Raw genomic sequence first — 26,021 nt, 5'->3', positions numbered from 1 at the left:
ACAGAGGACACTGAGCAGGGAAGACACTGACACAGAGGAGACTGAGCAGGGAAGACACTGACACAGAGCACACTGAGCAGGGAAGACACTGACACAGAGGACACTGAGCAGGGAAGACACTGATACAGAGGACACTGAGCAGGGAAGGCACTGACACAGAGGACACTGAGCAGGGAAGACACTGACACAGAGGACACTGAGCAGGGAAGACACTGACACAGAGGACACTGACACAAAGGACACTGATCAGGGAAGACACTGACACAGAGGACACTGAGCAGGGAAGACACTGACACAGAGCACACTGAGCAGGGAAGACACTGACACAGAGGACACTGAGCAGGGAAGACACTGACACAGAGGACACTGAGCAGGGAAGACACTGACACAGAGGACACTGAGCAGGGAAGACACTGACACAGAGGACACTGAGCAGGGAAGACACTGACACAGAGGAGACTGAGCAGGGAAGATACTGACACAGAGCACACTGAGCAGGGAAGACACTGACACAGAGGACACTGAGCAGGGAAGACACTGATACAGAGGACACTGAGCAGGGAAGGCACTGACACAGAGGACACTGAGCAGGGAAGACACTGACACAGAGGACACTGAGCAGGGAAGACACCGACACAGAGGACACTGAGCAGGGAAGACACCGACACAGAGGACACTGAGCAGGGAAGACACCGACACAGAGGACACTGAGCAGGGAAGACACTGACACAGAGGACACTGAGCAGGGAAGACACTGACACAGAGGACACTGGGCAGGGAAGACACTGACACAAAGGACACTGAACAGGGAAGACACTGACACAGAGGACACTGAGCAGGGAAGACACTGACACAGAGGACACTGAGCAAGGAAGACACTGATACAGAGGACACTGAGCAGGGAAGACACTGACACAGAGGAGACTGAGCAGGGAAGACACTGACACAGAGCACACTGAGCAGGGAAGACACTGACACAGAGGAGACTGATCAGGGAAGACACTGACACAGAGGAGACTGAGCAGGGAAGACACTGACACAGAGGACACTGAGCAGGGAAGACACTGACACAGAGGACACTGAGTAGGGAAGACACTGACACAGAGGAGACTGATCAGGGAAGACACTGACACAGAGGACACTGATCAGGGAAGACACTGACACAGAGGAGACTGAGCAGGGAAGACACTGACACAGAGGACACTGAGCAGGGAACACACTGACACAGAGGACACTGAGCAGGGAAGACACTGACACAGAGGACACTGAGCAGGGAAGACACTGACACAAAGGACACTGATCAGGGAAGACACTGACACAGAGGACACTGAGCAGGGAAGACACTGACACAGAGCACACTGAGCAGGGAAGACACTGACACAGGGGACACTGAGCAGGGAAGACACTGACACAGAGGACACTGAGCAGGGAAGACACTGACACAGAGGACACTGAGCAGGGAAGACACTGACACAGAGGACACTGAGCAGGGAAGACACTGACACAGAGGACACTGAGCAGGTAAGACACTGACACAGAGGACACTGAGCAGGGAAGACACTGACACAGAGGAGACTGAGCAGGGAAGACACTGACACAGAGGAGACTGAGCAGGGAAGACACTGACACAGAGCACACTGAGCAGGGAAGACACTGACACAGAGGACACTGAGCAGGGAAGACACTGATACAGAGGACACTAAGCAGGGAAGACACTGACACAGAGGGGACTGAGCAGGGAAGACACTGACACAGAGGAGACTGAGCAGGGAAGACACTGACACAGAGGAGACTGAGCAGGAAAGACACTGACACAGAGGACACTGAGCAGGGAAGACACTGACACAGAGGACACTGAGCAGGGAAGACACTGACACAGAGCACCCTGAGCAGGGAAGACACTGACACAGAGCACCCTGAGCAGGGAAGACACTGACACAGAGGAAACTGAGCAGGGAAGACACTGACACAGAGGACACTGGGCAGGGAAGACACTGACACAAAGGACACTGAGCAGGGAAGACACTGACACAGAGGACACTGAGCAGGGAAGACACGGACACCGAGGACATTGAGCAGGGAAGACACTGACACAGAGGACACTGAGCAGGGAAGACACTGACACAGAGGACACTGAGCAGGGAAGACACTGACACAGAGGACACTGAGCAGGGAAGACACTGACACAGAGGAGACTGAGCAGGGAAGACACTGACACAGAGCACACTGAGCAGGGAAGACACTGACACAGAGGAAACTGAGCAGGGAAGACACTGACACAGAGGACACTGAGCAGGGAAGACACTGACACAGAGGAGACTGAGCAGGGAAGACACTGACACAGAGGAGACTGAGCAGGGAAGACACTGACACAGAGGACACTGGGCAGGGAAGACACTGACACAGAGGACACTGAGCAGGGAAGACACTGACACAGAGGACACTGAGCAGGGAAGACACTGACACAGAGGACACTGATCAGGGAAGACACTGACACAGAGGAGACTGATCAGGGAAGACACTGACACAGAGGACACTGATCAGGGAAGACACTGACACAGAGGACACTGAGCAGGGAAGACACTGACACAGAGGACACTGATCAGGGAAGACACTGACACAGAGGAGACTGAGCAGGGAAGACACTGACACAGAGGACACTGAGCAGGGAAGACACTGACACAGAGCACACTGAGCAGGGAAGACACTGACACAGAGGACACTGAGCAGGGAAGACACTGACACAGAGGAGACTGAGCAGGGAAGACACTGACACAGAGCACACTGAGCAGGGAATACACTGACACAGAGGACACTGAGCAGGGAAGACACTGACACAGAGGAGACTGATCAGGGAAGACACTGACACAGAGGAGACTGAGCAGGGAAGACACTGACACAGAGCACACTGAGCAGGGAAGACACTGACACAGAGGAGACTGAGCAGGAAAGACACTGACACAGAGGACACTGAGCAGGGAAGACACTGACACAGAGGACACTGAGCAGGGAAGACACTGACACAGAGGAGACTGAGCAGGGAAGACACTGACACAGAGCACCCTGAGCAGGGAAGACACTGACACAGAGGAAACTGAGCAGGGAAGACACTGACACAGAGGACACTGGGCAGGGAAGACACTGACACAAAGGACACTGAGCAGGGAAGACACTGACACAGAGGACACTGAGCAGGGAAGACACGGACACCGAGGACATTGAGCAGGGAAGACACTGACACAGAGGACACTGAGCAGGGAAGACACTGACACAGAGGACACTGAGCAGGGAAGACACTGACACAGAGGACACTGAGCAGGGAAGACACTGACACAGAGGAGACTGAGCAGGGAAGACACTGACACAGAGCACACTGAGCAGGGAAGACACTGACACAGAGGAAACTGAGCAGGGAAGACACTGACACAGAGGACACTGAGCAGGGAAGACACTGACACAGAGGAGACTGAGCAGGGAAGACACTGACACAGAGGAGACTGAGCAGGGAAGACACTGACACAGAGGACACTGGGCAGGGAAGACACTGACACAGAGGACACTGAGCAGGGAAGACACTGACACAGAGGACACTGAGCAGGGAAGACACTGACACAGAGGACACTGATCAGGGAAGACACTGACACAGAGGAGACTGATCAGGGAAGACACTGACACAGAGGACACTGATCAGGGAAGACACTGACACAGAGGACACTGAGCAGGGAAGACACTGACACAGAGGACACTGATCAGGGAAGACACTGACACAGAGGAGACTGAGCAGGGAAGACACTGACACAGAGGACACTGAGCAGGGAAGACACTGACACAGAGCACACTGAGCAGGGAAGACACTGACACAGAGGACACTGAGCAGGGAAGACACTGACACAGAGGAGACTGAGCAGGGAAGACACTGACACAGAGCACACTGAGCAGGGAAGACACTGACACAGAGGACACTGAGCAGGGAAGACACTGACACAGAGGACACTGAGCAGGGAAGACACTGACACAGAGCACACTGAGCAGGGAAGACACTGACACAGAGGAGACTGAGCAGGGAAGACACTGACACAGAGGACACTGAGCAGGGAAGATACTGACACAGAGGACACTGAAGCAGACAGAACAGAATGAAGTCTGTGTACATTCCCAGCCCTCAGAGCCTTCACTCACCCCTAGTCTGTGATGATGATGATGATGATGATGATGTTGATCCTGTTGGAAAGGTGTTGATCACACTGTCAGCTCATGGTAGTAGCTTCAGGCTCCCTGCCTCCCTGGCTGCCACTGGCAGGATCAGTGGCTCTGTGGGTGTCTGAAGAAGAGTAGGGCCTCCTTATCCTGCATATTCTTTCCCGGTATCTCCTGTCCTGTCGGCCTGTATGCTGATGCTTCCATCCAGCGGTCCTCCTCTTCTGGTCCCTGTAAAGTCCCAGTGGTGATGTGACGCTCCTATAGTCTTGCCTCAAGTATTGTTCTGCCTACAGGTGGATGAAAAGTTCCCTGTCTGACCTCAGAGAACCCATTACCATCAGTATACAGGGCAGCCCCGACACATCAGGAATGAGAGGCACAATACAGGCCCAGGGCCCACAGATGGAAGTGATGATACATCTGTCACCAGTGAAAATTGAGGGGGGAAAAGTAAAAAAATGAATGAATGAAATGACTGAGGCGATCCTTCCTCCAGGGGAATTAGTCTTTTGAAGTAGTTCATGAAGTACAATATCCATTCTGGGCTGAGAGCGGCTCAAAATATGCAAAAGGAAGGCTGAGGAAAATCCAGAGGTGAGTCCCGCTGAGAGACCTGAGGTAAATGCTGACTCCGCCCAGTGACAGGAGAGGATAGAGGTAACAGGTTACACTCATTGGCTAGATGTTTCCCACCAAAGGATTTGTCACCAATCCAGTGCTCAGCAGCTGAGGTAAATCTTCCTAGCAGGCAGCTTGTCACCTCAAACACAAAACAGAAAGAACCAGCAAAGCAGCCAAAGCGAGTCTTGTACTTAACAATCACCATAGCCCTCTATTAAGAGTAAAATGTATTTATAAAACAAATGGGTGTCAGGGGTGACAATCCCATGGGGCCACTTCTCTATTTTATTCTTTCGTGGCCCTAACATTAAATTCCAAATTTTTAAGCATCTAGTGTATATTTTAGCCAAGTTCTCCAGTTTGGTTGGCTCCAATCTGTACTCTGCCATTTGCTCATTTCAACTACAAATCTGAATAAGAATTTGTAATTAAAATGTTTTTATGCTTAATTCATATGACTTTATATGACCTTTCTATCAATCAAACGTTTTGATATAATTTCAGATTAATTTATGGGTACCTTGCTATTAAATTCAAATTTGTAAGCGCTACTGTACAATGAATGTAGCCAATTTTTCCAATCTGAGTTCCAATCTCTTCTCTGTCGTGGGCCCTTGTTACACTTTGCTCATTTCAGCTACAAATCTGTATGAGAATTAAACATATATATTTTTTTTTTATTGAAGTTGGCTTTTCTTCTGCTTCTGCAGTCAGCACGATATTTTGATTACTATTTTCTTTATATCTTTTTAACCATTTTCTGCTGTTGACTGTATACAATTTTTTTTTTCTAGCTGTTCAACCTGTTCAGTGTTCAGTGTAGGTTGCTACATGTGCCTCCAGTTTGCCTTTCCTTAAGGCATTATCACGTGTTCGCCTCTGTTCTGAGTCTGACCTATATGATTTCCTCCCTTCCACTCTCCCGCCCCCTAACCCATACCTTATAAAGTAGTGTGGATATTTCCTGTCTATAACCCGGCTTTCTTTCATTCAGTCTGTAGGCGACATCTAATAGTTAAAGCAGTTTACACTTAGTACAGTGCACCCAATGTAAGTATATATTTGGAGAAACTTTTTAACTGTATATACCAATATATATATACTCTCTCGCTCTCTCTCTTTGTTTCTTTCTTCCTCTCTCTCTCATCAGAATATCATCATTCCCAGCATTTATGCTGTGTAAATAGACCAGCATTTTGTTATTGCTGATGTAAAAGCTTTTACTATTACACGTGTCACTGCTGTGCATATTGTGTGTGTGTGTATACACACTTAATAATAGCTTTATTGATTTCATTTAATTTGTTTGTTGCTTTAGTTGTTTGTTGCTTTGTGGTATAGATGACTAATCCCAGCAACACAGCCAAATTTTGTTTTGAACTATCAATTTAACAAACTATATTAACTTTCAGGTAAGGGTCATAATGCCCTGTACACACGGTCGGATTTTCCGACGGAAAAAGTGCGATCGGATTGTGTTTTCGGAAGTTCCGATCGTGTGTGGGCTCCATCTGACTTTTTCCGTCGTTTGAGAGCAGGATATAAAATTTTCCAACAACAAAATCCGTTTAAATTCCGATGGTGTGTACACAAATCCGATGCACAAAGTGCCACGCATGCTCAGAATAAATTAAGAGACGAAAGCTATTGGCTACTGCCCCGTTTATAGTCCCGACGTACGCGTTTTACGTCACCGCGTTCAGAACGATCGGATTTTCCGACAACTTTGTGCGACCGTGTGTATGAATAAGCGCCATGATGGGGCGTGAAACATGTTAGCTATCTTTCCTGTTCCTCCCTGTACATGAGGTGACTGCATTTGGATTTTATTTCTTCATATCAATAAAGATGCCTTCTATGGTGTGCGGCCGTCCAGGATATTTTTCTCTTTCCTCGCGACCGTGTGTATGCAAGACAAATTTGGCACAAAATCCGTCGGAAAAAATCAGACGGATTTTGTGGTCGGAATGTCCCATCAATGTCCGACTCCGATCGTGTGTACAGGGCATTAGGGTTTCAGTTTGTATGTACTCAGGCAGGCCCTTGCACTACATGGTTTTGGTAAATCTTATGCCGCGTACACACGGTCGGACTTTTCGTCTACAAAAGTCCGACGGACGCCGACGGACAAAATACGGCTGACAATCCGATCGTGTGTGGGCTTCCCCGGACTTTCAGCTGACTTTTCCAGCCGCAAATCTGACGGACTTTAGATTTGAAACATGCTTCAAATCTTTACGTCGTAACTACGACGGACCCCGAAATCCGCTCGTCTGTATGCTAGTCCGACGGACAAAAACCCACGCTAGGGCAGCTATTGGCTACTGGCTATCAACTTCCTTATTTTAGTCCGGTGTACGTCATCACGTATGAATCCGTCGGACTTTTGTGTGATCGTATGTAGGCAAGTCCGTTCGTTAGAAAGTCTGCCGCAAGTCCGCCAAAAGTCCGCCAAAAGTCCATCGAAAGTCTGTCGGACAGGCTGTCGGACTTTTGTAGCCGAAAAGTCCGACCGTGTGTACGCAGCATAAAGGAAATCAGACAACAAAAGTTGTATAGTGTGTATGGGGTCTAATGCCGCATACACACGGTCAGACTTTTCGTCTACAAAAGTCCGACAGCCCGTCCGACAGACTTTCGACGGACTTTTGGCGGACTTGCGGCAGACTTTCTAATGAATGGACTTGCCTACATACGATCACACAAAAGTCCGACGGATTCGTACGTGATGACGTACACCGGACTAAAATAAGGAAGTTGATAGCCAATAGCCAATAGCTGCCCTAGCGTGGGTTTTTGTCCGTCGGACTAGCATACAGACGAGCGGATTTCGGGGTCCGTCGTAGTTACGACGTAAAGATTTGAAGCATGTTTCAAATCTAAAGTCCGTCAGATTTGCGACTGGAAAAGTCAGCTGAAAGTCCGGGGAAGCCCACACACGATCGGATTGTCAGCCGTATTTTGTCCGCCGGCGTCCTTCGGACTTTTGTAGACGAAAGTCCGACCGTGTGTACGCGGCATAATACTCTGTTTCATTAGATAGATGTTTATCTTTCCTATGAGAAGTTAGTCACATAGATTTTCCAGCATACTGAGAAAGTTCTTTAACCTCTGTAATTAATGATTTTTTTAGTGATGCTTGCATCTCTAGCAATTATGGCATTTGTTATTAACCACTTAAGGACCGAGCCTCTTTTTTAGATTGGTTGTTTACAAGTTAAAAACATTTTTTTTTGCTAGAAATTTACTTAGAACCCCCAAACATTACACATTTTTTTTCTAACACCCTAGAGAATAAAATGGCGGTCGTTGCAATACTTTCTGTCACACCGTATTTGCGCAGCGGTCTTACAAGCGCATTTTTTTTAGAAAAAATACACTTTTTTGAATTAAAAAATAAGACAACAGTAAAGTTACCCTAATTTTTTTTATATATTGTGAAAGATAATGTTACGCCGCGTAAATTGATACCCAACATGTCACGCTTCAAAATTGCGCCTGCTCGTGGAATGGCGACAAACTTTTACCCTTAATAATCTCCATAGGCGACGTTTAAAAAATTCTACAATTTTTTTCTTATTTATTTTACCTTTTTATTTTTTATTTTTACACTGTTTTAAGAAAAAAAAATGGAGATGTGTGGAGGCCATCTTCCCCTCACTCGTCTCCATGCACAGCCAGGAGAAGGACCAGATCGCCTCCTCCGCTGCCGACGGCTCCGGTAAGCGGCGGAGGGCACCGAAGCGCGGCGGAAGGGGGGGGGCCTCCCCCGTCGCCGGTAAAAGTGATCTCGCGGTGAATCCGCCGCAGGGACCACTTTTATCTTGTAGCCGACTGCCGGCCGAAACACGAGGATACCGGGGTTATGGCAGCTAGCTGCTGCCATAACAACGATATCCGTCCTCAAAGTGAGGACGTATATCGGCGTTTGGTGGTCGGCAAGGGGTTAACAACCGTAAGCTTTAAAAAGCTGGTTGTAGTTATAACTCCTAGAGGTATATATATAAATCAGTGAATGTTACATTTAGCAAACCTTCACTGGTGGTAAATAATTCACTGTATATTGAGATGCTCTCACCAGGAGCATTTACAGTACCTACAGTAATTGTTTGGTGAATGTCAAAATCATTGCTTTATAAACCTACCCCAATTGTAATTTGTTTAAGTTTTTTTAAGTAAGTAATATTGAACAAAAAAAAAAAATAACGGATCATTTTTGTCTACAGCAGGGGTAGGCAACCCCCGGCACTGGTGCCACCAGCAGTACACAAAGCCTCTTTTGCTGGCACTCAACTCCCTCCCCATCAGCAGAGCAGTGCAGGGAAATGTCAGTGAGACACTAAAAGAAATCTCTCCTGTGCTCAGGTGTCCAGGAACTGAACATGTGGTGCGACCACCTACAACAAGGTATTGCCTAGCGTCTTGCAGCCCTCCTCTGAACAATGGGCATTCAAGCTAGAAAAAACAGAAAAAGAAGGAGGGCGTACCAACCTAGTGCATTACCACTGATAAACTTTATTGCAGCATAAAAACAGCAAAAATTATACTCACAAACGAGCTATCAAAACCAGCTTTAAAAAGGGCGCAAATGCGCTGTTCTGTGGATCGACACACCAGGACCTATTGCCAAGAGGGTCAGACCGGTGCAAATAGCCATTGGCCATTTGCACCGGTCTGACCCTCTTGGCAATAGGTCCTGGTGTGTCGATCCACAGAACAGCGCATTTGCGCCCTTTTCAAAGCTGGTTTTGATAGCTCGTTTGTGAGTATAATTTTTGCTGTTTTTATGCTGCAATAAAGTTTATCAGTGCTAATGCACTAGGTTAGTGAGACACTAATGCATTCCAACTTCAGAATTCCCCACACCGCACCTGCACTGAGGGGGAGGCACTGTGCCCCCACACATTGTAAAGGATGGGAAATATTGTTTGGTTCTCTAACTTTGCTGTAGCTGCGATCGTCAGCTTTTGTGATGGGGAGGAGATTGGGTGCAGTTCTGCTGGGGGGGGGGGGGGGCGATCCCTGTTTCTAGGAGTAGGAGGACTGTCATTGGCCACTGCTAAAGCCAATCAGTCCTGCTAGCCCCGCCCACCATCTGGAGGAAGATGATTTGCTTGGTTGCCACTACCAATCTCAGAAAGAAGGGATTTCACTGTGATTGAGAAAACCACAATCAGGTGACAGTTTGTGGAATTACTGTTGAGCTTCTGGGAACTTTGTTAAAATTATTCATGAACCTTACTACTTACTACTGAACCCCGGCACTCTGTGTCCCTTTAAGCCAGTATTCAGCGCAATGAAAATCACACCCAACTTTTCCTGTAGTGCAGAGCGCCGCACTTTCTCAGCTGCGGGGGCTCAACTTATGATCCTGCACACAGGCCCACAGTTTTTTAGAGAATACACCTGACCTGAGCTCCATTCCTGATGCTTGTATGTGACATCACATACATCCCATACATCCCATACATCACATACATCCCATACATCACATACAAGCACGTGGGTTGGATGTGAGAGGTGGATCAGCAGGATGAGTGTGCCAGGACAGGTAGATGTGTCTCATCTCTGCTTCATTTCACCACTCTGCACATCACACATATCATAGATGAGAAGAGGCAGTGAAGCAGATGAGCAGGAAGGGTTCAGAGGTGGGACAGATGAGCAGGAGGGTACAGCGGTGGGGCAGATGTGCCGAGAGGTACAGTGGTGGAAGAGATGAGAAGGGGGTTCAGCAGTGGGACAGAAGAGCAGGGGGGTACAGTGTTGAGGCAGATGAGCAGGGGGGTTCAGTGTTGAGGTAGATGAGCAGGGGGGGTTCAGTGTTGGGCAAGGTGAGCAGGGGGGTTCAGTTTTGGGCCAGGTGAGCAGGGAGGTTCAGTGTTGAGCAAGGTAAGCAGGGGGGGTTCAGTGTTGGGCAAGCTGAGCAGGGGGGTTCAGTGTTGGGCAAGGTGAGCAGGGGGGTTCAGTGCTGGGCCAGGTGAGCAGGGGGGTTCAGTGTTGGGCCAGGTGAGCCGGGTAAGTGTTGGGTCAGATGAGAAGGGGGTTCAGTGGTGGGACAGAAAAGCTTAGGGGGGGGTAAAGCAGTGGGGCAGATGTGAAAGGTGGTGTATTGGTAGTGGGGCAGATGAGCAGGGGGTTACAGTGGTGGGGCAGATGTGCAGGGTAGTACAGTGGTGGGGCAGATATGCAGGGTAGTACAGTGGTGGGGCAGATGTGCAGGGGGTACAGTGATCTGAGGTGTGAAGATGCATGAATTGGGGCTGATCTGAGGTGTGAGAGTGCAGGATGTCATTTTCTCACCACTAAAGTAGTTTACATTATAAAAAATCCTTTTCGTGATTAAGGGTGTGAAGTTGACATTTTTTTGTTATAAAATTGGCACGCTCAATTTCATTGAAACATTTTTCGGCACACTGTGCTCAAAAGGTTGCCTTCCATTGGTCTACAGGAATTGTATCTTGTAATCCTGCATAAATACTGTACATTTATGCATTTTATTGTAGTAATTTGAGTAGGACAAGTCAGATGAGCAGGGAGGTTCAGTGTTGGGCAAGGTGAGCAGGGGGGGTTCAGTGTTGACCCAGGTGAGCAGGGGGGTTCAGTGTTGGGCAAGGTGAGCGGGGGGGGGGTTCAGTGTTGGGCAAGGTGAGCAGAGGGGGTTCAGTGTTGGGCCAGGTGAGCAGGGGGGTTCAGTGTTGGGCCAGGTGAGCAGGGAGGTTCAGTGTTGGGCAAGGTGAGCGGGGGGGGGGTTCAGTGTTGGGCAAGGTGAGCAGAGGGGGTTCAGTGTTGGGCCAGGTGAGCAGGGGGGTTCAGTGTTGGGCCAGGTGAGCGGGGGGGGTTCAGTGTTGGGCAAGGTGAGCAGAGGGGGTTCAGTGTTGGGCCAGGTGAGCAGGGGGGTTCAGTGTTGGGCAAGGTGAGCAGGGGCGTTCAGTGTTGGGCAAGGTGAGCAGGGGGGTTCAGTGTTGAGCAGGGGGGTTCAGTGCTGGGCCAGGTGAGCAGGGGGGTTCAGTGTTGGGCCAGGTGAGCAGGGGGGCTCAGTGTTGGACAAGGTGAGCAGGGGGTTCAGTGTTGGGCAAGGTGAGCAGGGGGGTTCAGTGCTGGGCAAGGTGAGCAGGGGGGTTCAGTGTTGGGCCAGGTGAACAAGGGGGTTCAGTGCTGGGCCAGGTGAGCAGGGGGGTTCAGTGTTGGGCAAGGTGAGCAGGGGGTTCAGTGTTGGGCATGTTGAGCAGGGGGGTTCAGTTTTGGGCAAGTTGAGCAGGGGGGTTCAGTGCTGGGCAAGGTGAGCAGGGGGGTTCAGTGTTGGGCCAGGTGAACAAGGGGGGTTCAGTGCTGGGCCAGGTGAGCAGGGGGGTTCAGTGTTGGGCAAGGTGAGCAGGGGGGTTCAGTGCTGGGCCAGGTGAGCGGGGGAGTTCAGTGTTGGGCCAGGTGAGCAGGGGGGCTCAGTGTTGGGCAAGGTGAGCAGGGGGGTTCAGTGCTGGGCCAGGTGAGCAGGGGGGTTCAGTGTTGGGCCAGGTGAACAAGGGGGGTTCAGTGCTGGGCCAAGTGAGCAGGGGGGTTTAGTGTTGGGCCAGGTGAGCAGGGGGTTCAGTGTTGGGTCAGATGAGCAGGGGGGTTCAGTGTTGGGTCAGATGAGCAGGGGGGTTCAGTGTTGGGCCAGGTGAGCAGGTTCAGTGTTGGGTCAGATGAGAAGGGGGTTCAGTGGTGGGACAGAAAAGCTGGGGGGGGGGGTAAAGCAGTGGGGCAGATGTGAAAGGTGGTGTATTGGTAGTGGGGCAGATGAGCAGGGGGTACAGTGGTGGGGCAGATGAGCAGGGTAGTACAGTGGTGGGGCAGATATGCAGGGTAGTACAGTGGTGGGGCAGATGTACATGGGGGTACAGTGGTGGGACAGATGAGCAGGGGGTACAGTGATCTGAGGTGTGAAGATGCATGAATTGGGGCTGATCTGAGGCGTGAGAGTGCAGGATGTCATTTTCTCACCACTAAAGTAGTTTACATTATAAAAAATCCTTTTCGTGATTAAGGGTGTGAAGTTGACATTTTTTTGTTATAAAATTGGCACACTCAATTTCTTTGAAAACATTTTTCGGCACACTGTGCTCAAAAGGTTGCCTCCCATTGGTCTACAGGAATTGTATTTTGTAATCCTGCATAAATACTGTACATTTATGCATTTTATTGTAGTAATTTGAGTAGGACAAGTCTCTTTGTTGAAAGGACTAGTGGGTGTGTGACATAGACATGGTTGGAATGTGGGGAAGTTAAAGATCCAGTTTCAGCTATATGAGGACAGTGCATTTTTGTTTTTCAATTACATCACTATATATTGGCTCACCAGTTTTTTCTTCATTCAGAAAATTCCCAGGATGCATTTATTTATATTCAGCTAATTTATGATTCTGCAGAAATTATGCAGAATCATATTTTTATTCTATCCTTCATAGAACCATAAAACAAAAGTGCTTTTAGATTGCAGAAATCATGAAAAGATACTATATGTATCTTCTAAACCTGGCCATATTTTTACAATCTGGTAATATCTGGTATTAAAAAAAAAGAAAACACATACACAGTGAATAATTAAAGCTTGAACTCTTTTTTTTTTTTAAAGTGAGTACAGGTTAGAATTTCTATAAATTCACTTTGAAAAATATTATAAGCAAGTGTGACAGTTTGGGTTCATCAGTATGTAATAGCTGTCAGTTTCATTTGTGGAAAAAGACAAAGCAGGGCTTCCACTGACTATAAAACTGCAGAGACAAAAAATCTTTACCTTTGCAGTGGGTCCCCCTTCCCACTTCAAGGGTTATCTGCTCATTTAGCCTAGATGAATATGGTGATATACCGTATATACTCGAGTATAAGTCGAATTTTTCAGCACATTTTTTTGTGCTGAAAGTGCCCCCCTCGACTTATACTCGAGTCAAGCACTTTTCTGCAGCAAAAAAAATTATTTTCCGAACCGACTTTGGGGCCCCGTATCTCAAGGCCACTTGGTGCTAGAAACCCCAATTTTGGTGTGCAAACCCAGTGGAACTGGTACCACAACATATCCAAAGCTGGAGTTCCTATCGCCAAGTGACCCTGAGATACGGGGCCCCAAAACCGGTTCGGAAAATGTCATTCTCTGCTGCAGAAAAGTGCTTGACATTTTCTGAACCGACTTCGCGGCCCCATATCTCAGGGCCACTTGGTGCTAGGAACCCCAAATTTGGAGTGCAAACCCAGTGGAACTGGTACCATAACATATCCAAAGCTGGGGTTCCTAGCACCAAGTGACCCTGAGATACGGGGCCCCAAATCCGGTTCAGTAAATGTCATTCTCTACTGCAGAAAAGTGCTTGACATTTTCTGAACTGATTTTTGGGACCCTGTATCTCGGGGCCACTTGATGCTAGAAACCCCAGCTTTGGAAGATTTATGGTGCTAGTTCCACTGGGTTTGCACACCAAACTTGGGGTTCTTAGCACTAAGTGGCCCCGAAATACGGGGCCCCAAATTCGGTCAACTGTGTCCATCTGCAGCAATGTCATTTCGGGACCCTTTGGGTTCAGAGACCCCAAATTTTAGCTGCAGCTAGGGGGCATCTAGGAACCCTTAACTACCGAGTTTGAAGTTCAGGGGACCTATGGCTGCAAATGGGCACAGTGAGGCATGCAAATGGGCACAGTGATGCTGCAAATGGGCATTGTTGACCCTCTTTTCCCCTTACAGCAGCTGTGCATTTCTCACCCTCGTCTTATACTCGGGTCAATAAGTTTTTCCCATTTTTTTTATGGTAAATTAGGGCCTCGACTTATACTCGGAACGACTTATACTCGAGTATATACGGTACCTCGCTTATGCATCACTCCTGCAGGCTTACTCCTTTTCATACCACTGGTCCCCTGAAACCTCTTCCCTTCGCTGCCTGGCCAGTCACAGCTCTCTGACATCATCTTGTACAATGTATCTGCCCCACCACTGTACTACCCTGCTCATCTGCCCCACCACTGTACTACCCTGCACATCTGCCCCACCAGCAGTATTGCATTGTATGGGAGGACACTGAGAGCCACCTCACATCCTGAGCGTCGGACAGAGGAGGAATATGCCGGTGTCACGACACATTCGGTGACCCATCACATTTGTATACCCGCTGGACTGCACATGCACGACGCCGCCTTATGCGATCCAACACTGTTGTAAGACAGGGCCCCTCGCGGTCTCGCTTCACTCACCACGCTTCAGGCACGGCCTCGCTTCACTTGGCATAATTATAATCTAACTCTATGTCCACTTGGATGCTGGGGCATGAACTCAGGGGTGTGGCCACAAAATTCTGCGCAAGCGCAGATCGCCACAGTGTTGGAACGCATATGGCTGCGTCGCGCATGCACACTCCAGCGGGTAGCCAAATGTGATGGGTCGCCATATGTGTCACTACACCGGCTGCCAGGGGAGTGAAAAATAAAGTATGTCTTATGCATTATCCCCTAAGCAAAATTAACAATTAACCCTTGGAGTGAGGAGGGGACTCACTGCAAGAATGAAGGTTTTTTGCCCCCCCGAGTTCAGCTTTAAAACAGGGTGCGCTAAGATGACAAACTATTTGGGGTTGTCCGGTTTAAGCCCGGTTTCACACATGTGCGGTGCGAATTGAAGCTCAGGTTTCACTGGGGAGATAAAAATCTCCTGTTCAAAGGAATCATTGCGTTTTAGCTCAGGATCAGTGAGCAGGGAGAGGGGGAGGGAGGGGGGGTGTAGTGAGGAGAAGTAGAAAATCCTTGTTCAGAACGCAATGCATCTGTGAATCAGATGCGTTCCCATAGGAGATAATAGGCTTGTAGTTCGCACCGCAATGCCCAAAAAACGCACACGTTTTTTGTGCAATGCGCAGTGCGAATGCAACGCACATATGTGAACCAGATGCATTCATATGAATGTATTTTAAAATGTCCTGTGAATTAGATGCGGTGTAAGTCGCATCTAATTCGCATAGGTGTGAACCCGGGCTCAAAGTTTATCCAATTAGCAGCCCTCAAGTTTCAATGGAAATCCACTATCTTTTTATGATCCTGACAAAATAAGGTAGACCCATGCTGTTATATTTAGGGCTTAATAGCCTAAATTGTGTTCATATTAAACAATTATGTCTAACCACTTAAGGACCAGCCTCGTTTTGAGATTTTGGTGTTTACATGCTTAACCACTTGACGACCGCCTCACGCCGATGTACGTCGGCAAGGTGGCACGGACAGGCAAAATCACGTACATGTACGTGATTTGCCTTCCGCGGGTGGGGGGTCCGATCGGAGCCCGAGGCGGTCGTCTTTTGTTCCCCGGCGATTGGAGGTGAGGGGGAGGCCATCCGTTCGTGGCCCCCCCCTCGCGATCGCCGCCGGCCAATGGAAACATTCCTTTGCTGCTGTATGCTAAACAGCAGCAAAGGAAATGATGTCATCTCTCCTCGGCTCGGTAGTTTCCGTTCCAGCGCCGAGGAGAGAAGACATCACTGTGAGTGCACCAACACTACACACACAGTAGAACATGCCAGGCACACAAAACACCCCGATCCCCCCCCGATCGCCCCCCCGATCACCCCCCAATCACCCCCCCCCCCTGTCACAAACTGACACCAAGCAGGTTTTTTTTTTTTTTTTTCTGATTACTGTATTGGTGTCAGTTTGTGACAGTTACAGTGTTAGGACAGTTACTGTTAGCCCCCTTTAGGTTTAGGGTACCCCCCTAACCCCCCCTAATAAAGTTTTAACCCCTTGATCACCCCCCGTCACCAGTGTCGCTAAGCGATCATTTTTCTGATCGCTGTATTAGTGTCGCTGGTGACGCTAGTTAGGGACGTAAATATTTAGGTTCGCCGTCAGTGTTTTATAGCGACAGGGACCCCCATATACTACCGAATAAATGTTTTAACCCCTTGATTGCCCCCTAGTTAACCCTTTCACCACTGATCACCGTATAAGTGTTACGGTTGACGCTGGTTAGTTCGTTTATTTTTTATAGTGTCAGGGCATCCGCCGTTTATTACCAAATAAAGGTTTAGCCCCCTGATCGCCCGGCGGTGATATGCGTCGCCCCAGGCAGCATCAGATTAGCGCCAGTACCGCTAACACCCACGCACGCAGCATACGCCTCCCTTAGTGGTATAGTATCTGAACGGATCAATATCTGATCCGATCAGATCTATACTAGTGTCCCCAGCAGTTTAGGGTTCCCAAAAACGCAGTGTTAGCGGGATCAGCCCAGATACCTGCTAGCACCTGCGTTTTGCCCCTCCGCCCGGCCCAGCTCAGCCCACCCAAGTACAGTATCGATCGATCACTGTCACTTACAAAACACTTAACGCATAACTGCCGCGTTTGCAGAGTCAGGCCTGATCCCTGCGATCGCTAACGGTTTTTTTGGTAGCTTTTTATTGAACTGGCAAGCGCCAGCGGCCTAGTACACCCCGGTCGTAGTCAAACCAGCACTGCAGTAACACTTGGTGACGTGGCGAGTCCCATAAGTGCAGTTCAAGCTGGTGAGGTGGCAAGCACAAGTAGTGTCCCGCTGCCACCAAGAAGACAAACACAGGCCCGTCGTGCCCATAATGCCCTTCCTGCTGCATTCGCCAATCCTAATTGGGAACCCACCGCTTCTGCAGCGCCCGTACGTCCCCCATTCACATCCCCAACCAAATGAAGTCGGCTGCATGAGAGGCATTTTCTTTATGTCCTCCCGAGTACCCCTACCCAACGAACCCCCCCAAAAAAGATGTCTCTGCAGCAAGCGCGGATATAGGCGTGACACCCACTATTATTGTCCCTCCTGTCCTGACAATCCTGGTCTTTGCATTGGTGAATGTTTTGAACGCTACCATACACTAGTTGAGTATTAGCGTAGGGTACAGCATTGCACAGACTAGGCACACTTTCACAGGGTCTCCCAAGATGCCATCGCATTTTTGATTTCACTCTTCACTGCCTATCACAGTTTCGGAGGCCATGGAAGACCCAGGTGGCACAAAACCCCCCCAAATGACCCCATTTTGGAAAGTAGACACCCAAAGCTATTTGCTGAGAGGTATAGTGAGTATTTTGCAGACCTCACTTTTTGTCACAAAGTTTTGAAAATTGAAAAAAGAAGAAAAAAAATGTTTTTTCTTGTCTTTCTTCATTTTCAAAAACAAATGAGAGCTGCAAAATACTCACCATGCCTCTCAGCAAATAGCTTGGGGTGTCTACTTTCCAAAATGGGGTCATTTGGGGGGGTTTTGTGCCACCTGGGCATTCCATGGCCTCCGAAACTGTGATAGGCAGTGAAGAGTGAAATCAAAAATTTTCACCCTTAGAAATCCTGAAGGCGGTGATTGGTTTTCGGGGCCCCGTACGCGGCTAGGCTCCCAAAAAGTCCCACACATGTGGTATCCCCATACTCAGGAGAAGCAGCTGAATGTGTTTTGGGGTGCAATTCCACATATGCCCATGGCCTGTGTGAGCAATATATCATTTAGTGACAACTTTTTGTAAATATATATATATATTTTTTTTTTTTTGTCATTATTCAATCACTTGGGACAAAAAAAATAAATATTCAATGGGTTCAACATGCCTCTCAGCAATTTCCTTTGGGTGTCTACTTTCCAAAATGGGGTCATTTGGGGGGGTTTTGTACTGCCCTGCCATTTTAGCACCTCAAGAAATGACATAGGCAGTCATAAACTAAAAGCTGTGTAAATTACAGAAAATGTACCCTAGTTTGTAGACGCTATAACTTTTGCGCAAACCAATAAATATACGCTTATTGACATTTTTTTTACCAAAGACATGTGGCCGAATACATTTTGGCCTAAATGTATGACTAAAATTTAGTTTATTGGATTTTTTTTATAACAAAAAGTAGAAAATATCATCTTTTTTTTTCAAAATTTTCGGTCTTTTTCCGTTTATAGCGCAATAAATAAAAACCGCAGAGGTGATCAAATACCATCAAAAGAAAGCTCTATTTGTGGGAAGAAAAGAACGCAAATTTCGTTTGGGTACAGCATTGCATGACCGCGCAATTAGCAGTTAAATCGACGCAGTGCCAAATTGGAAAAAGACCTCTGGCCCTTAGGCAGCATAATGGTCCGGGGCTCAAGTGGTTAAAACAGTTTTTTTTTTTCTAGAAAATTACTTAGAACCCCAAACATTATATATTGTTTTTTTCTCTAACACCCTAGAGAATAAAATGGCGGTCGTTGCAATCCTTTTTTTGACACCGTATTTGCGCAGCGATCTTACAAGCGCACTTTTTTGGGAAAAAAATTCACTTTTTTGAATAAAAAAATAAGACAACAGTAAAGTTAGCCCAATTTTTTTACATATTGTGAAAAATAATGTTACGCCGAGTAAATTGATACCCAACATGTCACACTTCAAAATTGCGCCTGCTTGTGGAATGGCGTCAAACTTTTACCTGCAAAAATCTCTATAGGCGACGTTTAAAAAATTCTACAGGTTGCATGTTTTACGTTACAGAGGAGGTCTAAGGCTAGAATTATTGCTCTCACTCGCTGTGATACCTCACATGTGTGGTTTGACCACCGTTTTCAAATGCGGGCGCTACTCACGTGTGCATTCGCTTCTGCGTGCGAGCTCGTCGGGACGGGGCGCTTTAAAACATTTTTTTTTCTTATTAATTTTACTTGATTTTATTTATATTTACACAGTTTTAAAAAAAAATAATAAATTGGGTCACTTTTATTCCTATTACAAGGAATGTAAACATCCCTTGTAATAGAAAAAAGCATGACAGGACCTCTTAAATATGAGATCTGAGGTCAAAAAGTCTTCAGATCTCATATTTGGACTTAAATGCAATAAAAAAAAAAAAAATTGTCATTTAAAAAAATGACAACAGAAAAATGTGCCTTTAAGACGTATGGGCGGAAGTGAAGTTTTGACGTTGCTTCCGCCCTGCTATGGTATGGAGACGGGTGGGGGCCATCTTCCCCTCACTCATGTCCATACCCAGCAAAGGGACAGATGCGATCGCCTCCGCCGCTGCCGACGGCTCCGGTAAGCGGCGGAGGGCACCGGATTGCGGTGGGAGGGGGGCCCCTCTCCCGCCACCGATAAAAGTGATCTTGCGGCAAATCCGCTGCAGAGACCACTTTTATCTTGTAGCTAGCTGCTGCCATAACAACGATATCTGTCCCCAAAAAAGGGATGTACATGACATACAGTATTTTAGACATGTAATTGATTTTCTAATTTCTACAGTACATGTAACTTGGCTTGAATACAGCAGCACCCCAATGTAATTAATTTCAACTTGTGCAATAAAATAGAGTGCAACAAGGCGCCACACATTTGTCCCCACTATTGCCATAGCTCCCATTACCTTTAAGCAATCCCCTTTATTAGAAAAGGTCAGGCAGGCCTAAAGTGAGAGGCAGAGGTTCTGCATGTGGAGTAAGGCCATCCTTGCCATGGTGAAGCAAACTCAGGCAGGGACTACAATGCAAACTGGGAAAAAGTAAGTCCTAGGCCTCCAGATCATCTTGTCCCTATGCAAATTCAAAAGGGGTTCATTGCTAGACATGGATTGCCAGCTCTCAGACATTCACCTTGCAAGAGGTGCTGGCTACAAGCAATACCATGTGCTTCTAATGGGTTAAGAAGACCATTTCTGAACTGCAGAGACAACCAAATTAGGTTTTAAAGCTAATCTCTGGGATACTGTTAACCCCTTCCTACCCCCTCTATATGATCACTCGATATGCAAAAAAAAACCCTAAAGTTTTGAAAATACGTCCTGCACGCAAAATACAACAGTTGCCCTGGTTATGCCTAAATGGCTTAAAGTGATATTAAATTCTTGATTTTTTGTTTAACCGCTTGCCTCCTGGGCACTTAAACACCCCTCCTGTCCAGACCAATTTTCAGCTTTCAGCACTGTCGCACTTTGAATGACAATTGCGCTGATTGTACGCTGATGAGGCGACATTGATGGGCACCGATAGGTGGCAGTGATAGGCACTGATGGGTGGCAATAATGGGCACTGATGGGTGGCAATAATGGGCACTGATTGCTTACACTGATGGCAGCACTGCTAGGTGGCACTGATTGGCACCACTGGTGGGCATTGATAGGTGGCACTTGTGGGCATTGATAGGTGGCACTTGTAAGCATTGATAGGTGGCACTCATGGGCATTGACAGGTGGCACTTGTGGGCACTGGCAGGGGGTACTGGTGGGCACATATGAGGCAGATGTGCCTCCTTCCTCTTCGGGACCGATATCCCTTTAACTTAAGCCAGTGATCGGCTTTTTTTTCTCCTCACGCTATTAGTGTGAGGAGGAAAAAAAAAGATTACCGAGCTTTTGTTTACATCATGTGATCAGCTGTCATTGGCTGACAGCTGATCACATGGTAAGGGGCCGGGATCGGCCCCTTACTTGGATCTGTGATCACCCGAGTCTCCGATCACAGCGCGCGCACTGCGCGCCCTGCAGGGGGCACGTGCACAGGGGAGGACGTCCTATGACAGCCTCCTGGAAATTGAGGTCTGCGCTATGGCCGTCATTCAGCTATAGCGCGGAGATCAAGTGGTTAAAAAAAATAAACATGGTATGCTTACCTGCTCTGTGTAGTGGTTTTGCACAGAGCAACCTAAATCCTCCTCTTCTCGGGTCCCTTTCTGGCGCTCCTGGCCCCTCCCTCCTGCCGAGTACCCCCCACAGCAAGCAGCTTGCTATGAGGGCACCTGAGCTGAGCCACTGCTCGGAGGACAATTTTAAATAGCAGTAGTCTGTGCCCCATTTTCTAGAGAAAAAAAGAGCACAGTCTGGGTCTTTTTTTACAGGAAGTATGATCCTACAGAGGATTCAGCAGTGTAAAACTGGCCAGGAACAGAGCAGTTTTAATTGGGGATAATAAACCTTACCAATTATTGTGGAATACCACTACTGTCACCATTTAAAAAAAATGGCTTGTTAAATAAAAAAAAAGCAATGGCAGCCAGCAATGATTAGAAAGTATGTCCAGCCCATTACATGTGGGCAGGGACAGGCTGTAAAGAAGCAGCAGGATATCAGCATTATTATTTTACAGGATTTATATAGTGCAAACAGTTTACTCAGTGCTTTACAACATAAGGACAAACAGTACAATTACAATACAATTTACAGTAGGAATCAGAGGGCCCTGCTCATTAGAACTTACAATCTAATAGGGAGGGTCAAGAGATATAAAAGGTAATAACTGTGGGGGATGAGCTGTTAGGTGTGGCAAGCTCTGTGAGTCGAGTCATGGGTCCCTCACGGGGAGGAAGAATGTAATGTAAACAAGCATCTCCCCGTTCTGCCTAGTGACAGTGTCACTGGATCTCTGCTACCTCTCTTCTAAGCAGAGATAAGTGACGTCACACACACAGCCCAACCCCCCTACAGTTAGAAACATTCCTTAGGACATACTTAACCCCTCCCCGCCCCCTAGTGGTTAACCCCTTTACTGCCAGTGTCATTTACACAGTAATCAGTGCATTTTTTTTTAGCACTGATCGCTGTATAAATGACAATGGTCCCAAAAATGTGTCAAAAATGTCCGATGTGTCCGCCATAATGTCGCAGTCATGATAAAAATCGCTGATCGCCGCCATTTAAAAAAAAAAAATAATTAATAAAAATGCCAGAAAACTATCCCCTATTTTGTAAACGCTATAACTTTTGCGCAAACCGATCAATAATCGTTTATTACGATTTTTTTTACCAAAAATAAGTAGAAGAATACGTATCGGCCTAAACTGAGGAAAAAAATAGTTTTTTTATATATTTGTGGGGAATATTTATTAAAGCAAAAAGGAAAAAATAATGCGTTTTTTTCAAAATTGTCGCTTTATTTTTGTTTATAGCGCAAAAAATAAAAACCGCAGGGGTGATCAAATACCACCAAAAGAAAGCTCTATTTGTGGGAAAAAAAGGACGTCAATTTTGTTTCGGAGCCACGTCGCACGACCGCGCAATTGTCAGTTAAAGCAACGCAGTGCCGAATCGCAAAAAGTGCTCTGGTCAGGAAGGGGGTAAATTGTTCCGGAGCTGAAGTGGTTAATCTTATAGTACAAGACACAGGCTAGATATTCAAAGATTCTAAACATAGGCGTGCGCACGGGGTGTGCCGGGTGTGCCTGGGCACACTCTAATCCCCCTGTGCCAGCCAGGGCTTTTTCTGGTTAAACTGCTGGGTTTGCTAATGTACACTCACTGGCAGTGACAGTGCTGCCAGTGAGACAATTTTGATTGGTATGTATACTCCTAGACTCGCCCTATGAGAAATGCAGCCGCGGAGTAAGCTGACAGCTGGCTGCATTTCCCGATGCTACCTCTATAGTTTCGGCAAGTGATCTCTTACTGTAGGCGGCGGAATGATACAGCTGCACTCCACCTGCCCTTCAGTGCTTCTTCTGCTGTCGTAGGATAGGAGGTAAGCAGCATGTAGTAGAGCTGCACAATTAATCGTTAAAAAATCGTGATCTCGATTTAACTTGCAGAGTTTGCCGAATCTTTCATATAACAAGTGGAGAGACTTATCTGCTCACTCAGCTGTCAAAAGAAAACATCAGGGCAGTCTGCCAAGTTTTTAAAATGAAACATTGTAACTAACTCTTGCTTCTTAGTTCAAAGGGAAACTTCTGTGTGTAAAAGAGAAAAAATCCAGGCAATCTGTCAAGTTTTTTAACAACATGTAAATGCAGGAAGTTTAACCACTTAGTCTAAATCTTTTTCTGACACTTGTTTATTAAGTTAAAATCAATATTTTTTGCTAGAAAATTACTTGGAACCCCCAAACATTACATATATTTTAGCAGAGACCCTAGGGAATAAAATGTCAATTGCTGCAATATTTTATGTCACACTGTATTTGCCCAGCGGTCTTTCAAACGCAATTTTTTGGGAAAAAATACACTTAAATGAATAAAAAAAAAAAAAAAATGAAACAGTAAAGTTAGCCCAATTTTTTTTTTTTTTTAATGTGAAAGATGATGTTACGCCACGAGAATCGTGAGAGAATCGTGATTCTAAGCAAAAAAATCGTGATTCTCATTTTAGCCAGAATTGTGCAGCTCTAGCATGTAGTGGGGAGCATGGGCGAATCTAGGAGGGGAGATTTCACTTCATTTACAATGCTCTTGCTAGCAGAAATCCCCCCCCCCACACCGCACGATCAGGAGAGGAGAGAGGACTCGATCCTCTCTGGCTCCTCCCACCCCCATCCCCTCTGTCTGCCCCGCCCACACTGCAATCCTTGTGTGCAGCCTGTGTCTGAGAATGGAGATGTGTGGGAGGGGGAGTTTATGTACAGCAGCTGGCAGATCTGTGGGGGCTGCTACACTGATTGTCCTGTGTGATCCTACAGATACCAGCCAGGTGAATGAGCAGTCCCTCATCTCTCCCCCATCTGCCTCCCCCCCTTCCTCCAGAAGCTGCCAAGTTGATTTCTTGCCCAGCTAGCACATAGGGATGACTTAACTGTTATGTAAGGGGCACTGTGCCATGCTCTGATGTCAGGGGGCACTGTGCCATGCTCTGATGTGATGTCAGGGTGCATTGTGCCATGCTCTGATGTAAGGGGTCACTGTGCCATGCTCTGATGTCGGGGGAATGTGCCATGCTCTGATGTCAGGGGGCACTGTGCCATGCTCTGATGTCAGGGGGCACTGTGCCATGCTCTGATGTCAGGGGCCACTGTGCCATGCTCTGATGTCAGGGGCCACTGTGCCATGCTCTGATGTCAGGGGCCACTGTGCCATGCTCTGATGTCAGGGGCCACTGTGCCATGCTCTGATGTCAGGGGCCACTGTGCCATGCTCTGATGTCAGGGGCCACTGTGCCATGCTCTGATGTCAGGGGGCACTGTGCCATGTTCTGATGTCAGGGGGCACTGTGCCATGCTCTGATGTCAGGGGGCACTGTGCCATGTTCTGATGTCAGGGGGCACTGTGCCATGCTCTGATGTCAGGGGGCACTGTGCCATGCTCTGATGTCAGGGGCCACTGTGCCATGCTCTGATGTCAGGGGGCACTGTGCCATGCTCTGATGTCAGGGGGCACTGTGCCATGTTCTGATGTCAGGGGGCACTGTGCCATGCTCTGATGTCAGGGGGCACTGTGCCATGCTCTGATGTCAGGGGGCACTGTGCCATGCTCTGATGTCAGGGGGCACTGTGCCCCTCTGTGGGCAATCTGGTACTAATTGACTCTGGCTGGCAGGGTCACGAACTGACACTGATGTCACTAGTGACACTAATACAGTGATAATACTGTACTAATGACACTGGCTGGGAAAAGGTTAACATCAAGGGGTTAACTGTGTGTCCAATGATGTGAAAAAGTGTGCTGCTTTTACTTACTAATCTGGCTGTTTTTTCTCCCTGCTTTTCAGGGACAAGAAAGGACCAGATCACTATTCCTATGTACACAGAGTTCTGTGTGTCTTTGTGAAATATATACTATATATCTATATATATAAAATCATGTGTGTTTGAGCTTCTGTTTGGGGTGCACACCCTAATGCAATAGGCTGCGCACACCAATGCTCCTGCTACTTCTAAACTTCTGAGCCTAACCTCCTCTTGTAACCTAAAACAATGGACACACACATCTACTCACTCTGATGGCAACTGCCTTGATCTCATATTCTCCTACCTACTGTACGCACTCCTTGCAACCTCTCCAACATTCCTTTTCCTCACTCTGATTACTACTTTATTAGCTTCCCTCCCTCATTGTCTTCCTCTGCCTTGCCTTGCAAATAATTAACTGTTACCTGTAGAAACCTTTGCCATCTTAACCCTTCCCTTCTTTTTTCTGCAACAGATCATCTCTATGAAAAAATCTCAACCCTGCCCTGCCCCAACCTGACCACTTCTGTCTACAACAGTTCACTGTCATCCCCCCTGGACACATTGACCCCCCTCACTACACACAGTACTAGGCCCCAACTGCTACAACCCTGTCAAACAGACAATACCAGAAGCCTTAAAAAATGTAGCCACGCTCTTGAGTGTCTGTGCCATAAGACTAATGCCCCGTACACACGGTCGGACTTTGTTCGGACATTCTGACAACAAAATCCTAGGATTTTTTCCGACGGATGTTGGCTCAAACTTGTCTTGCATACACACGGTCACACAAAGTTGTCGGAAAATCCAATCGTTCTAAACGCGGTGACGTAAA

At 47.5% G+C, this 26,021-nt stretch overlaps 1 protein-coding gene across 1 annotated transcript in view; it reads left to right on the top strand.

The window, feature by feature from the left end:
• The first annotated feature begins 5,737 nt into the window (after positions 1-5,737).
• The window catches only part of LOC141117607 (uncharacterized), a 116,185-nt gene continuing 95,901 nt past the window's right edge, over positions 5,738-26,021 (top strand). The window contains exon 1 of the mRNA XM_073610540.1: positions 5,738-5,871. The gene's annotated coding sequence lies outside the window, so the exon portion shown is untranslated. The remainder of the gene's footprint in view (positions 5,872-26,021) is intronic.

The sequence above is a fragment of the Aquarana catesbeiana genome, linkage group LG13 (genome assembly GCF_042186555.1).
Source record: "Aquarana catesbeiana isolate 2022-GZ linkage group LG13, ASM4218655v1, whole genome shotgun sequence".
NCBI classification, from domain to species: Eukaryota; Metazoa; Chordata; class Amphibia; order Anura; family Ranidae; genus Aquarana; species Aquarana catesbeiana.
The sequence above is the reverse complement of the archived record's forward strand: the minus strand, read 5'-3'. Positions and strand labels throughout refer to the sequence as shown.